The following is a 13205-nucleotide window of genomic DNA, read 5'->3' on the forward strand; positions in this document are numbered from 1 at the left end:
TTGAACTCCCTTCATACATTTCAGACATACATCAGACAGCAGGGAAAGTTCAAGGTAGTTTCACTGTTTTAGTTCCACACCACTAGAAGGGATGGCTGCTCTACTGGAGACACCCATACATTCCTGGAGACACAGAGTCGACTGCAGCACTCAGGTATTCCTCCACCTCTCTCTGTTCTGTTTCTGCTCCAGCACAGAAAGCACAAAGTCAGGAGGAGGAAACCTGCAAACGCTACACCAGGGTTTCACAAAAATCGGTCCTGGGGCCCCACCTGAACTACACAATTGATTCAAATAACAAACTCATCAAGCTTTGGTTATTTGAATCAGTAGTGTAGTGCTGGGTCAAAAACCAATACGTGCACCCAGGGGCGACCCCAGCATCGAGTTTGGGAAACCCTGCACTACACTATCTCAGCTATTTTTACCTTTACCCAATCCCCAAAATAACGAGAGGTCAGGTAGTGTAGCAGCATCTGCCTGGCTCTCCTGGGAGTGGCTGATTAAATGTCAACAGGGAAGACAAAGCCTGCCTGCATTTGACTTTTTTCTTGTCCGTTTCATCTCTCTCTTTGATAAAGCCGGCGTGAGGAAACTAAACTGCAATGCTCTGGGCAAAAACCATACCTCAGCGATAATGCTCTGCTGCTGTATTCAATGCACAGCTATACAGAAAATCTGTGTAGGTGTGTGTAGTAACCAAGAAGGTGTAGTCTGTAGCCTTTTTTTACAGTCTCTACCCATTTGTGTGATCACAGAACTGTGAATGTACAGTAGATGTATATTTGAATGAAAGAGGCAAATAGGAAAATAGATATAAATTGAGTACAGAGAAAACAGTTTATCGTGCATGCTTGGGTGTGCTTGCAGCCCGCGTATATGAGACAGTGACTGTGTGCATGACTACACTGGTTGCCTCTTGCCTTACTGATCTTATATTATATCCACGGCCACGCGATCGCTGGCGCTGATAAGAGGCAGCTTCCCAGAATGAGGTCTGCTACTGTGAAAGTCCCGCAGTGCCGTCTTCAGAGGCCCATGGTGCTTCAGGGAAAAGGCAATATCATGCTATCTGACACCCCATCATCAAACACATATCTCCATTTCCTCCCGACCTGAATGGTGAGAATGCCCACATTTAGAGTCTGAGCTCTGGAGCTAATCAGACCATCAGGAGACTGGTCGTCTTTGTTTTGTGTTTCCATTTCAGTGAAATCTGGAAGTTCATTACAAAGCCCTGTCTGTGTCTGTCTGTGTTTATGACAGGCTTTTCAAAAAAGACCTCAGAGTGCATAAACAACAATGCATTAAATCTAGCCGGACGCCGCGGTTCTCAGAAAAATGGGGAGGGAAAAAAAGTGGCCCAGACAGCGACACATTTCGGATTTAAAAAAAATGGCAGCCAGGATCAACCAGCCTTGTTGCAATGTTGTTGTGTTATGACATTTCATTCAATGACCTTTTCTCCCCTGGCAGGAGCTGTGTTTAATTGGGCTGTACTCATTCCTTCATTGTGCGTCCATCTGTCGGTCAGCTACTCAGTCACTCATGTTTCTGAGCACTGAGCGGGGATGCAAATGAGCGTCTGACATATGTCCAGTTTATTGTTGTGTGAACAGATGTTGAGACGAGGTCTCTTATGAATATTTGACATTCATGCTGCAGCAGGTTGTATGGTGGTGTTCCCTCTCCCTCTCTCCCTGTGGACAGGCAAGAGGCTGTGAGAGAATAAAGACTTAAAGGGAATCTACGAAAAACACCATACTGAGAGAAAAACACTCATACCAGAGTCACTATTCTAAGGAGACTATCATAGCTACTGATGAGCACTGGAACTCTGGTCTAGTTGTAGTTTACTAGTGCCTGAACTTGACCCCTCGGCCGCTTCCTCTCTACAGCGGCAGATAAATAAATAAACAAATAAGATAAATATACCAAATCTAAACCACTTGTCAAAGAGGACCATCTTCCCGTTACATTTCTCTTGATGTCTCCATCCACCGCCCTCCCGCACTCTATCATTTTCTTTTGATTATGACGAGTCATTTCACAGATGGTGGTTGAAAGCTGTGTGTCCTCTGCTAGCACTCAGGCCAGAGAGGGGCCACCTCAATTAGCTGTCATTTCACTCAAGAGCTAGTTAAAGTCCCTCTGGGTGGGGAGGCAGACGGCTAGGACCCTCTGGGTGGCATATGTTGAGTGATGTCTGTTATAAATAACATGAGGTGCTCAGAGGTTGAGTAGCACTCTGAAAAATGCACGGTGTCGGGAATTTCGGGAACTTTTGAAAACGGAATAGAATGAACTAGATATAATGGAATCGACAGCAGTGGAATTGGGGCCATTGAGAAAGCAAATAAAGAGTTAGGCAACACTGTGCACTAAAAAAATGTATGTCGGAACTTGCAAAAACTAAATAGAATGAACTATACACAATCGCCAGCAAGAAATGGGCCACTTCAGGGGAGTGAGGAAAGGGTTAATCAATACTCTCCACTAATGATAAATAAAGATGAAGTTAGAGTTCTATATTTTAACATCACCGCAGGGCACTTTTCTTACTTTCCAAAAATGAAATACTAATAAGATGATCAGAGGCATAACTAGTTAGCCCTATTGGTTGAAGGCCAAGTCCCAACTCCCGAAAAGCCAGATTTCTCATGCCTCTGGAAAGGACACGTTTGCCATTATCTCTGAAGAATTGAGAAAACGACATGAAAAGGTTATTTAAGAAAGTTTGACAGGGAAACAACATAATAACGGGCCATCAGTGTGTCTGTGGCATGGAAGAAGCAGACGTCTTGTGACTCTCTCGCTCTCTCTCTGCAGAAAGAAGCTATTTCAGTCTTTACGACAATTCAAGGTTTGTTTTGAAATCAATGATCATTGAAATGAAAGGGTTGATTAAATAGTCGATCAACTGAATGAAAATGTCAAATACTGAGTGCCACTACATCGGCATTAACAATAGATTCAATAATTAACCAAAGTCTCAATGAACTTCCAAATGTCAGAATCCTCCAAAACTTTGTGGCGGTGTTACATTCTCTTAATTCACAGTGTTTTTCAAAGTGTGAATCTGGCCATCTATGAGGACTGCAATAAGAGGCCAAAACAGCCTGTAACCAAACTGTTGGACACGACACAACCAACGCACCACCAGCCTACACTGCAACGCCATGAATAACGAATGGTGTGAGGGTGAGTGAGTGTGTGGGCGTGTGTGTGTGTGTGTGTGTGTGTATGTGTGTCTGCGAGTCTGCGAGTGTCAACGTGTGTGTGTGTGTGCATCCATCCGTGCGTTTTAAGCTTAGCCATTTCCAGTCAGCCAGACAGTCTCCCTCTCTCTCTGAATATCTCAAACTTAAAAAGGGAGCAAACAGCAATACTGGTGAGCCACAACTGTGGTGTTGCTTTTTTGAAGATCCCTACGCCAGACCAGTAGCTAATGATAGAGAGAAACAACAAAACCCAGGAGACATGAATATTACATCCGCTTGTTTTTATGCAGTCTCATCCTGCTCTGCTTGAGCCTGTGTGACGCGCTGATGTGAACATCAGTTCTGTGTAGCTAGTAGCTCCCGTAATGGGTCTAAGTGAACCCTCAGGTCACATAGCCCTTTCTGCCCTGGGAAGACAGGTTTTTCCTGGCTTTGCCTTTAGTACAATTTGGAATAACTCATGGGTCTTTCTGGCATAAAAAGGCAGAAACCACTGCCATCACACAGTGGATGAAGTAAATAACTGAAAAGGCGTAGGTTGTTTTCCTCCTAATGTGTGCTTATTACCTGTATTTACTGGACTAGGGAGATTACCACATCAAGCATTGCTGTGGCATTGCTGTGGCATTGCTGTGGGCGTTATTGACAGTTGTTCTTAAAGATCAAGAGACAGAAAAAGCCCTGCCACTGCCAGCCAGACAGGATTTGGATCTATGTGATCTGATTTACGAGAGCTGAAACTGAAGACTGGGGCCACCTCATTACTACGGTAGGGACACCAGGCCATGGAGCCACTTTGAGAGAGAAAGGTAGCTAGCACAAAATATACTGTACAGCTATGAACACTCTCTCTTCCAGTTCTTTAAAATGTCCACTTGAAGTCACACATTCCAATCCACCAATCAGGAAGTCAGACTCATGAAGACTTGTGCCATGGCAACAAGAGGAACAAATGGAGTCGTTCCAACTATCCGCCTGGCACCTTGACCTCTGACACGCATGCACGCACGCACGCACACACACCCTTGACTCCGGTCTGCATGACTCTCCTTGCTGATGTGTTAATTCCTTCTGATCCACTAAGCGGCAAGGACCAACCCACGTGATCTGGTAAATATTCCCTTTGTTTCTCTGCTTCAAAGAGTGTAAAGCCCAATCCCAAAAGCCTCACTGTGTGTCAGTCACGATACAATTTATTAATGAGCCCAGCAAGTGCTTCTTCATCGTGCTACACGTCGATGCAAAGTTTAAAAAGCATTCAAATAAATATGCATAACTGAGTTTTATAAGCAGCCAAATTGAATGAGCAGAACGTCGATAGAGCGAGGCAAGACGAGGCGCTTTATGACATTAGCACGTTTTGTGAGGCAGAAGGAGATCTAGTCGATTAGAATCTCACTAACTAGCCTTTTCCATGTATGCAGTGGCATGGTCGGCGACTCAGCTGTGCCTTTCTTCTCCTTGGGTTGTTGGATCTCTCCATGTGGCTAAACCCCACAGTTCTCCATTGGCCCTGTTCCTCTCTGTGAAGGCATTAATTTAACACTCCTCTTTTTTACTCCTCAGATCAATGCTACCTCGAAGGCAAATACATTTTCTCCCTTCTCCCCTTGTTACTTTGAAATGCTCCTGGCAATTATTGGCTCCCCTGATTAGTCTTTGGAATTAATTAGGCCAAGACCCGAGTCGATGTCTTTGAGGAATCTCAGACAATACCCTTGCAAGTGTGTCCCTACACATTTTGTAACAGGTGGCACTTAGGGGCACATTTTATTGTCACGTCGGAGCAGTACGATCTCTTAAATAGTGAGCCTTCTTAGGAGGTGGACTATCAACGTCATGATCACTGGTGTCTGTGTGTTCGGAAAGCATTAGAGGAGTTTCACTCTTCAACACATGTATGTGTTCTGAAACTCACACCCCTGTAGTAAATTCAAATGAATCCTTGGAGTTTGGAATATATCTGAGGAATTATACAGGTATCAAATACAGTTATATATGCACACAACATATACAGTACATTTGGGTCCATTTGTTTTGGTTTCTGTCTTATCCCCTAAAACACCTAATATAGACATATACATCGGCTTTACCTGGCTCCCGTAGGATGAGCTTTGCAAAAAGGGTGGATGCAAAGGTTGTTGGCATAGTAGGAGAAGACACAGTCGTGGTAATATACTGACTACCGGTCTCTGTAAAAAGCAGAGAATCGTAGTGATTTGGTTCAACTTACAACTTTTACTGTGGGGCCCCATGAATCTTAAAAAGGGCTGACACCAATTAGTCGACTGGTCAAACGTTTGGTCGATAGGCTGTCGACCAAGATTGTTTTTAGTCGAGCAGTAGCAAATATATCTATATTTTTTATGGCAAAAGACACCTGTCTTATTCGTGGCCATCTCAGTGAACTAATCCATTGCGGAGGCTGAGACTAATCCATTGCGGAGGCCGTGGGGATGGCACAGTCCAAGAAGAAGGAGTGTGGCTAAGATGCACAATGCATATCTCACTCTATAATGCGCTCCCTCCTGCCAATTTGTGCACAATCATTGTTTCATAATTCATCTTGTGAATTGTTTGCCTTTCATTGTTAGTTCCCCATTACAAACACTGCATGACCAAAAGAATGTGGACACCTGCTCGTCGAACATCTCATTACAAAACCATGGGCATTAATATAGAGTTGGTTCCCCCCTTTGCTGCTCCTGGCATTCGCCAAACCCAGATTTGTCCGTGGGACTGCCTGATGGTGAAGCGTGATTCATCACTCCAGAGAATGCATTTCCACTGCTCCAGAGTCCCATGACGGCAAGCTTTATACCACTCCAGCCGACGCTTGGCATTGAGCATGGTGATCTTAGGCTTGTGTGCGGCTGCTCGGCCATGGAAACCCATTTCATGAAGCTCCCGACTAACAGTTATTGTGCTGACATTGCTTCCAGTGTGTAGTTTGGAACTTGGTAGTGAGTGTTGCAACTGAGAACAGATTATTTTTACGCGCTACCGTTCTGTGAGCTTGCGTGGCCTACCACTTTGCGGCTGAGCCGTTGTTTCTCTTAGACATTTCCACTTCACAATAACAGCACTTACAGTTGACCCGGGCAGGTCTAGCAGGGCAGAAATTTGTCGAACTGACTTGTTGGAAAGGTGGCATCCTATGATAGTGCCACGTTGAAAGTCACTGAGCTCCTCAGTAAGGCCATTCTACTGCCAATGTTTGATAAACATCTCAGCAACGGGTGTGGCTGAAATAGCCAAATCCACTAATTTGAAGGGGTGTCCACATACTTTTGTATATACGGTGTATATCACCAGTAGTGCATTTACCGTTAATTCCTATAACTTATTTTTTTGCTTACGGTAATTTCTGTTAATGCATTCAATAGCTTATATTCTTATTCAGGTCTTTACCGTTCTCATTGTCGGAGTGGATACGTTGTTTGCAGAGCGGACAACCTATGCTACACCTGTGAGAAACAAGTTTTAGTTAATTGCATTCAATTTATGAATTTTGTAAGGACATGCACCTGATTACGCATAGAAGTAGGCCTATAGGCTACATGTCCTGCGCGCAAATGTAGGCATATAAATGTGCACATTTGGGGATTTGGTAGTATTTCTGATTGGCTTAATGCACCACCACTAATGACCTGTGGAGCTTCTCAAAGTAATGTTTTCGTCACCTCAAACAGCAAGTAAACAAAGTCTGTTTTTCCATCCATTGATAATAACAATAGTTCCTCAATGTACCTGAAAAATCTTTCCACCTCTCTCCCGTTCCATAACCACTCAGCGTGCTCTGATCCAGTGGAAACGTCACAAAATAGGCCCACCTGATTACTTCTTATCCCTTGTGCAAATAACCTACAGCTGTGTCTGACCCAAGTTCATTGGCGCTGTAAATCAAATCAAACTTTATTTGCCACATGCGTCGAATACAAGTGTAGACTTCACCGTGAAATGCTTACTTACAAGCCCTTAACCAACAGTGCAGTTCAAGAAGAAGAAAATATTCACCAAGTAGGTAAAAATAAAATGTAATAATAAAAAGTAACACAATAAGCATAACAATAACAAGGCTATATACAGGGGGAACCAGTATCGAGTCAGTGTGCTGGGGTACAGACTAGTTGAGGTACATGTAGGTGGGGGCGAAGTGACTATGCAAACAAACAGCGAGTAGCAGCAGTGTACAAGGGGGGGGGGGGGGGGGCGATTTTATGAAATGCTCAGCAGTCTAATGCCTTGGGGTAGAAGCTGTTGAGGAGGCTTTTGGTCCTAGACTTGGCGCTCCGGTACCACATGCCGTGCGGGAGCAGAGAAGACAGTCTATAACTTGGGTGACTGGAGTCTCTGACAATTTTGAGGATCTGGGGGCCCATGAAAAATCTTTTCAGTCTCCTGAGTGGGAAAAGGTTTTGTCGTGCCCTCTTCACGACTGTCTTGGCATGTTTGGACCATGATGGTTCATTGGTGATGTGGACACCAAGAAACTTGAAACTCTCGACCCGCTCCACTACAGCCCCGTCGATGTTAATGGGGGCCTGTTCGGCCCGCTTTTTTCTGTAGTCCACGATTAGCTCTTTTGTCTTGCTCACATTGAGGGAGAGGTTGTTGTCCTGACACCACACTGCCAGTTCTCTATTCTCCTCCCTATAGGCCGTCTCATCGTTGTCGGTGATCAGGCCTACCATGTTGTGTCATCAGCAAACTTAATGATGGTGTTGGAGTCGTGTTTGGCCATGCAGTCGTGGGTGAACAGGGAATACAGGAGGGGACTAAGTACACACCCCTGAGGGGCCCCAGTGTTAAGGATCAGCGTGGCAGACGTATTGTTGCCTACTCTTACCACCTGGGGGCGGCCCGTCAGGAAGTCCAGGATCCAGTTGCAGAGGGAGGTGTTTAGTCTCAGAGTCTTTAGCTTAGTGATGAGCTTTGTGGGCACTATGGTGTTGAACGCTGAGTTGTAGTCGATGAACATCATTCTCACATAGGTGTTCCTTCTGTCCAAGTGAGAAAGGGCAGTGTGGAGTGCGATTGAGATTGCGTCATCTGTGGATCTGTTGGGGCGGTATGCGAATTGGAGTGGGTCAAGTGTGTCCAGGAGAATGCTGTTGATGTTAGCCATGACCAGCCTTTCAAAGCACTTCATGGCTTCCGACGTGAGTGCCACGGGGCGGTAATCATTTAGGCAGGTTACCTTCACTTCCTTGGGCACAGGGACTATGGTGGTCTGCTTGAAACATGTAGGTATTACAGACTCAGTCAGGGAGAGGTTGAAAATGTCAATGAAGACACTTGACAGTTGGTCCACGCATGGTTTGAGTACACGTCCTGGTAATCCGTCTTACCCAGTGGCTTTATGAATGTTGACCTGTTTAAAGGTTTTGTTCACATCGGCTACCGAGAGTGTTATCATACAGTCATCCAGAACAGCTGGTGCTCTTGTGCATGCTTCAGTGTTGCTTGCCTCGAAATGAGCATAAAAGGCATTTACCTCGTCTGGTAGGCTCGCGTCACTGGGCAGCTCACGTCTGGGTTTCCCTTTGTATTCCGTAATAGTTTTCAAGCCCTGCCACATCCGACGAGCGTCAGAGCCGGTGTAGTAGGATTCAATCTTAATCCTGTATTGACGCTTTGCTTGTTTGATGGTTCGTCTGAGGCATAGCGGGATTTCTTCTAAGCGATTAGTCTCCCGCTACTTGAAAGCGGCAGATCTAGCCTTTAGCTTGATGTGGATGTTGCCTGTAATCCATGGCTTCTGGTTGGGATATGTATGTACAGTCACTGTGGGGACGATGTCATCGATGCACTTATTGATGAAGCCAATGACTGAGGTGGTGTATTCCTCAATGCCATTGGATGAATCCCGGAACATATTCCAGTCTGTGCTAACAAAACAGTCCTGTAGCTTAGCATCCGTGTCATCTGACCAGTTCCGTATTGATATTCTATACAATGTGGCAAGTTTGCTAGAGCAAGCTTCAGGCCAAACCCAAGATAACAGTTGATATAATGTTTTAAGTTCATTGCATACAGGCCATGCATTGCCAATGTGATTCATAGGATATGTATTTTCTACCTGCAGGCTGCAATGTTTTTATTTGTTGGTTTCATGTAGGCTATCTTTTACATAGTTGGAAATGAAAATAGAAGTTACTTTTGTGTCTTATTTCATCAAAGAGCGCTGAAAGCATCAGACAAGGTCAATGCATATAGTTGATTTTATTCAAACACATAGGGTGTGTCTACAGTTGAAGTCAGAAGTTTACATACACTTAGGTTGGAGTCATTAAAACTCGTTTTTCAACCACTCCACAAATTTCTTGTTAACAAACTATAGTTTTGGCAAGTCGGTTAGGACATCTACACGACACAGATAATTTTTCCAACAATTGTTTACAGACAGATTATTTCATTTATAATTCACTGTATCACAATTCCAGTGGGTCAGAAGTTTACATACACTAAGTTGACTGTGCCTTTAAACAGCAAGCATACTTCCAAAGTTGTGGCAAAATGGCTTAAGGACAACAAAGTCAAGGTATTGGAGTGATCATCACAAAGCCCTGACCTCAATCCTATAGAAAATTTGATGGCAGAACTGAAAAAGCGTGTGCGAGCAAGGAGGCCTACAAACCGGACTCAGTTACACCAGCTCTGTCAGGAGGAATGGGCCAAAATTCACCCAACTCATTGTGGGAAGCTTGTGGAAGGCTACCCGAAATGTTTGACCCAAGTTAAACAATTTAAAGGCAATGCTACCAAAAACTATTTGAGTGTATGTAAACTTCTTACGCACTGGGAATGTGATGAAAGAAATAAAAGCTGAAATAAATCATTCTCTCTCCTATTATTCTGACATTTCAAAATAAAGTGGTGATCCTAGCTGACCTAAGGCAGGGAATTTTTACTAGGATTAAATGTCAGGAATTGTGAAAAACTGAGTTTAAATGTATTTGGCTAAGGTGTATGTAAACTTCCAACTTCAACTGTATATATGGAAAAATACATATATTTTTAATTTTATATAGTTTTTTTGCATCTCTGGGTGACATCAATTCCCAGGTTCATTTCACGTTTTTATGTACATCTGAGCTATTGCCGTTCAAGTAGGGAGAAATTCAGCTGGTATGACGTAGCATTACAATAAATCTTCTCTCACCGCACTAGAAGTTAATAGGAATATGACTTTTAAATCGCCTATCACATCTATCATACATATCAGATCTCAACACTGGCCGATGTGGGAGGTTGTCTTCACTTAAACGAGCCATTGATCATATTTTTGCGATATTCCTACCTCGATAAATGTGTAATTAACAGAGGGTCCACCACATTTCTCCTATTAGTCTGCCTCTTCAGTCCAGGGTGCATTGCATTGCCGTTGCGAATGTCAGACTTCACTCTGCAAGGCACATCGATCTGCATGTTGAACATGGTGAGATTGTAGACTACTAAATTGATAGTGCAGTTTGTTAAGGCGATTTTACAGTGAACTAGCTACTTCACATGCTGATGTTGACTTTCGTATTATTGTGTGAAGCTATGTTTGCTAGGGCGGCAGGTAGCCTAGTGGTTAACAGCAATAGGCCATTAACCGAAAGGTCGCTGGTTTGAATACGCAACATGGAACAATCTACCGTTCTGCCCTTGAGCAAGGCAGTTAACCCCCAACAACTGCTCCCCGAGCGCCAATGACATCGATTAAGGCATGCCTTCCCCACCTCTCTGATTCAGAGGGGTTGGGTTAAAAGCGGAAGACACATTTTGGTTGAATGCATTCAGTTGTGCAAGGTATCCCCTAGCAAGCCGGCCAGCCCATAGAAAGAGCATTGCATTGTGGGCTTTGTAGTCGACTTGAGCTGCAACGGATTTCCACAACAATCACATGTTGCTACCAACCTTATTATAACGACAAAGTGAAACACTTGTTCACAGTTTTATTTAACACAGTAAATTATAGTCATTTGTGGATTTTTCCTTTAATGAACACAATTAGTTCTCTCTCTGCACCTCAAGTGCTTGTTGGTATCAGTGAGAGAGAGAGTCGTTCTTTTACCACCACAGGATCACCCTGCAGAACAGGTTCTTTAATTCCTCTCTGTACTAAACATGAACCATTTACTTTCATGTGCCTACCTATGCCATTCACAAAAGCCTAGTGGAATCTTGCAGCTGGCATAGCCTTGCTTCTCTATCTGCCTTCCTCTATGTGCAGTTCAATGGTTTCATAAAATTACACTTTTAAAAAAATGTATTAATTTTACCTTTATTTAACTAGGCAAGTCAGTGAAGAACAAAGTCTTATTTATAATGACAGCCTAGGAACAGTGGGTTAACTGCCTTGTTCAGGGGCAGAACGACAGATTTTTACCTTGTCAGCTCGGGGATTCGTTCTTGCAACCTTTCGGTTACTAGTCCAACGCTCTAACCACTAGGCTACCTGCCACCCCACTTAATGATATGCAGAGGCCAGTTATGAATGCAAACATATACGTTTCAATTCCAGTAGCAGAACTGTAGCTCGAACAAGTATTCTTAAACTAAAAAGGGTCAAATAATCAACAACTGTGTAGGTACTGTGTGGTTGTTCTCATCATTACGTCTATCGCATGCGAGCCAGCGAGTTTGTTTGTGTCTGGCTCTCTGGTCTTTGCGTTTGCTGTAGCGTTAGCTGTGATAACAGATCACTGTAAAGCCCCTTGATTGGAAATGCACTGCCATGCGGACTCCTCTTCTCTTTTTCCGTGTGGCTGTTATAAGACATTGAGGGTAGTTATGATAATTCAGTTGGTAATTACATTTACATTAATCTTACCCTGAGCATCCAAAACGGGCCGTTTGCATGTACATACATGCCAGTTCGGCCATGGAGAACTAGCTCATTAGAATTCTAGTATTTATTCTGTTCTATTCTACACGGTCTACTTAATTGAGTGCTTTGGTTGGGTTGGGCACACAGAGAGACTCAACCTCTGACCTTCATGTCAAGAGCTCACGGCCACCGTCTGTCTGTATGTCTGTCTGTCTGTCTGTCTGTCTGTCTGTCTGTCTGTCTGTCTGTCTGTCTGTCTGTCTGTCTGTCTGTCTGTGTCTGTCTGTGTCTGTCTGTGTCTGTCTGTGTCTGTCTGTCGGGCAGATATACATGTAGAGGGAGCAAAGGGAAAACAAACAGACGTGTTGACAGGTGGTCAGCGTGTCCATGGATACGTTGCCCTTGGACACAAGAGGTCGGGGATCATATTTCAAAACCTTAACGTTAATCTAGCCTGGGACCATCACTCACCGAATATCACTTCGTTTTCAATATCGTTTTACTCCAACTTGAACCCCCCGACGTCAGCGTGGTAGCATGTTCCCCCCACAGTGACTTACACAGTGCGTTAGCGGGGACTTAGCCGAGCTCTCAGTGGTAAGGAGGAAGCTGCATCCCAACGTCACGCCAGCATGGTATAGAGTTGATCGTTCCTTGTCGAGTGCAGTGCGTTAGTGGGGACTTAGCCTAGTTTTTAGGGATAAGGAGGCTACAGGCAGGTAATTACGCCCATTATCACACAGCGTGATGTAAGAGCCCTGTCTGATGACACGCACGTCTGTCTCTCCTCAGACACTTCACAGATTAATTTAAAACCCTACACCGTCTGATAGATATCAATTTCGGCGGATGGTCCTTTCTATTATTTTTTTCTTCAACAGCGCTCAAGTCACTATTCTAACCTTGTCATCCGGGCCATGATTCACCGGCATTACCGCCACCTAGCCACACGGGAACCTTAACTCTGGGTTTTAACACCAACCCCCACAAAATGATGGAGATTGTCTCAATCACGGGTAAATGAGGGGCCGTCAACAACACGGTTGATCGGGTAGCCATAGCAACAGATGTCCGAATCGGATCCAAAGGCAAGGAAAGGAAAGTGGGGATGGGATAACCTTCTGTCATACCGTGTGCAATATTTCAGAATCCCATTCCGGGGCATT

The 13205-nt window shown here is 44.2% G+C and overlaps 1 protein-coding gene across 6 annotated transcripts in view; it reads right to left on the minus strand.

Annotated features, from left to right (window-relative positions):
* The window catches only part of LOC139560502 (adhesion G protein-coupled receptor L2-like), a 113885-nt gene that overhangs the window by 37856 nt on the left and 62824 nt on the right, over nucleotides 1-13205 (minus strand). The gene's annotated exons all lie outside the window — the stretch shown is intronic.

This window comes from Salvelinus alpinus, chromosome 30 (genome assembly GCF_045679555.1).
Source record: "Salvelinus alpinus chromosome 30, SLU_Salpinus.1, whole genome shotgun sequence".
Classification (NCBI taxonomy): domain Eukaryota; kingdom Metazoa; phylum Chordata; class Actinopteri; order Salmoniformes; family Salmonidae; genus Salvelinus; species Salvelinus alpinus.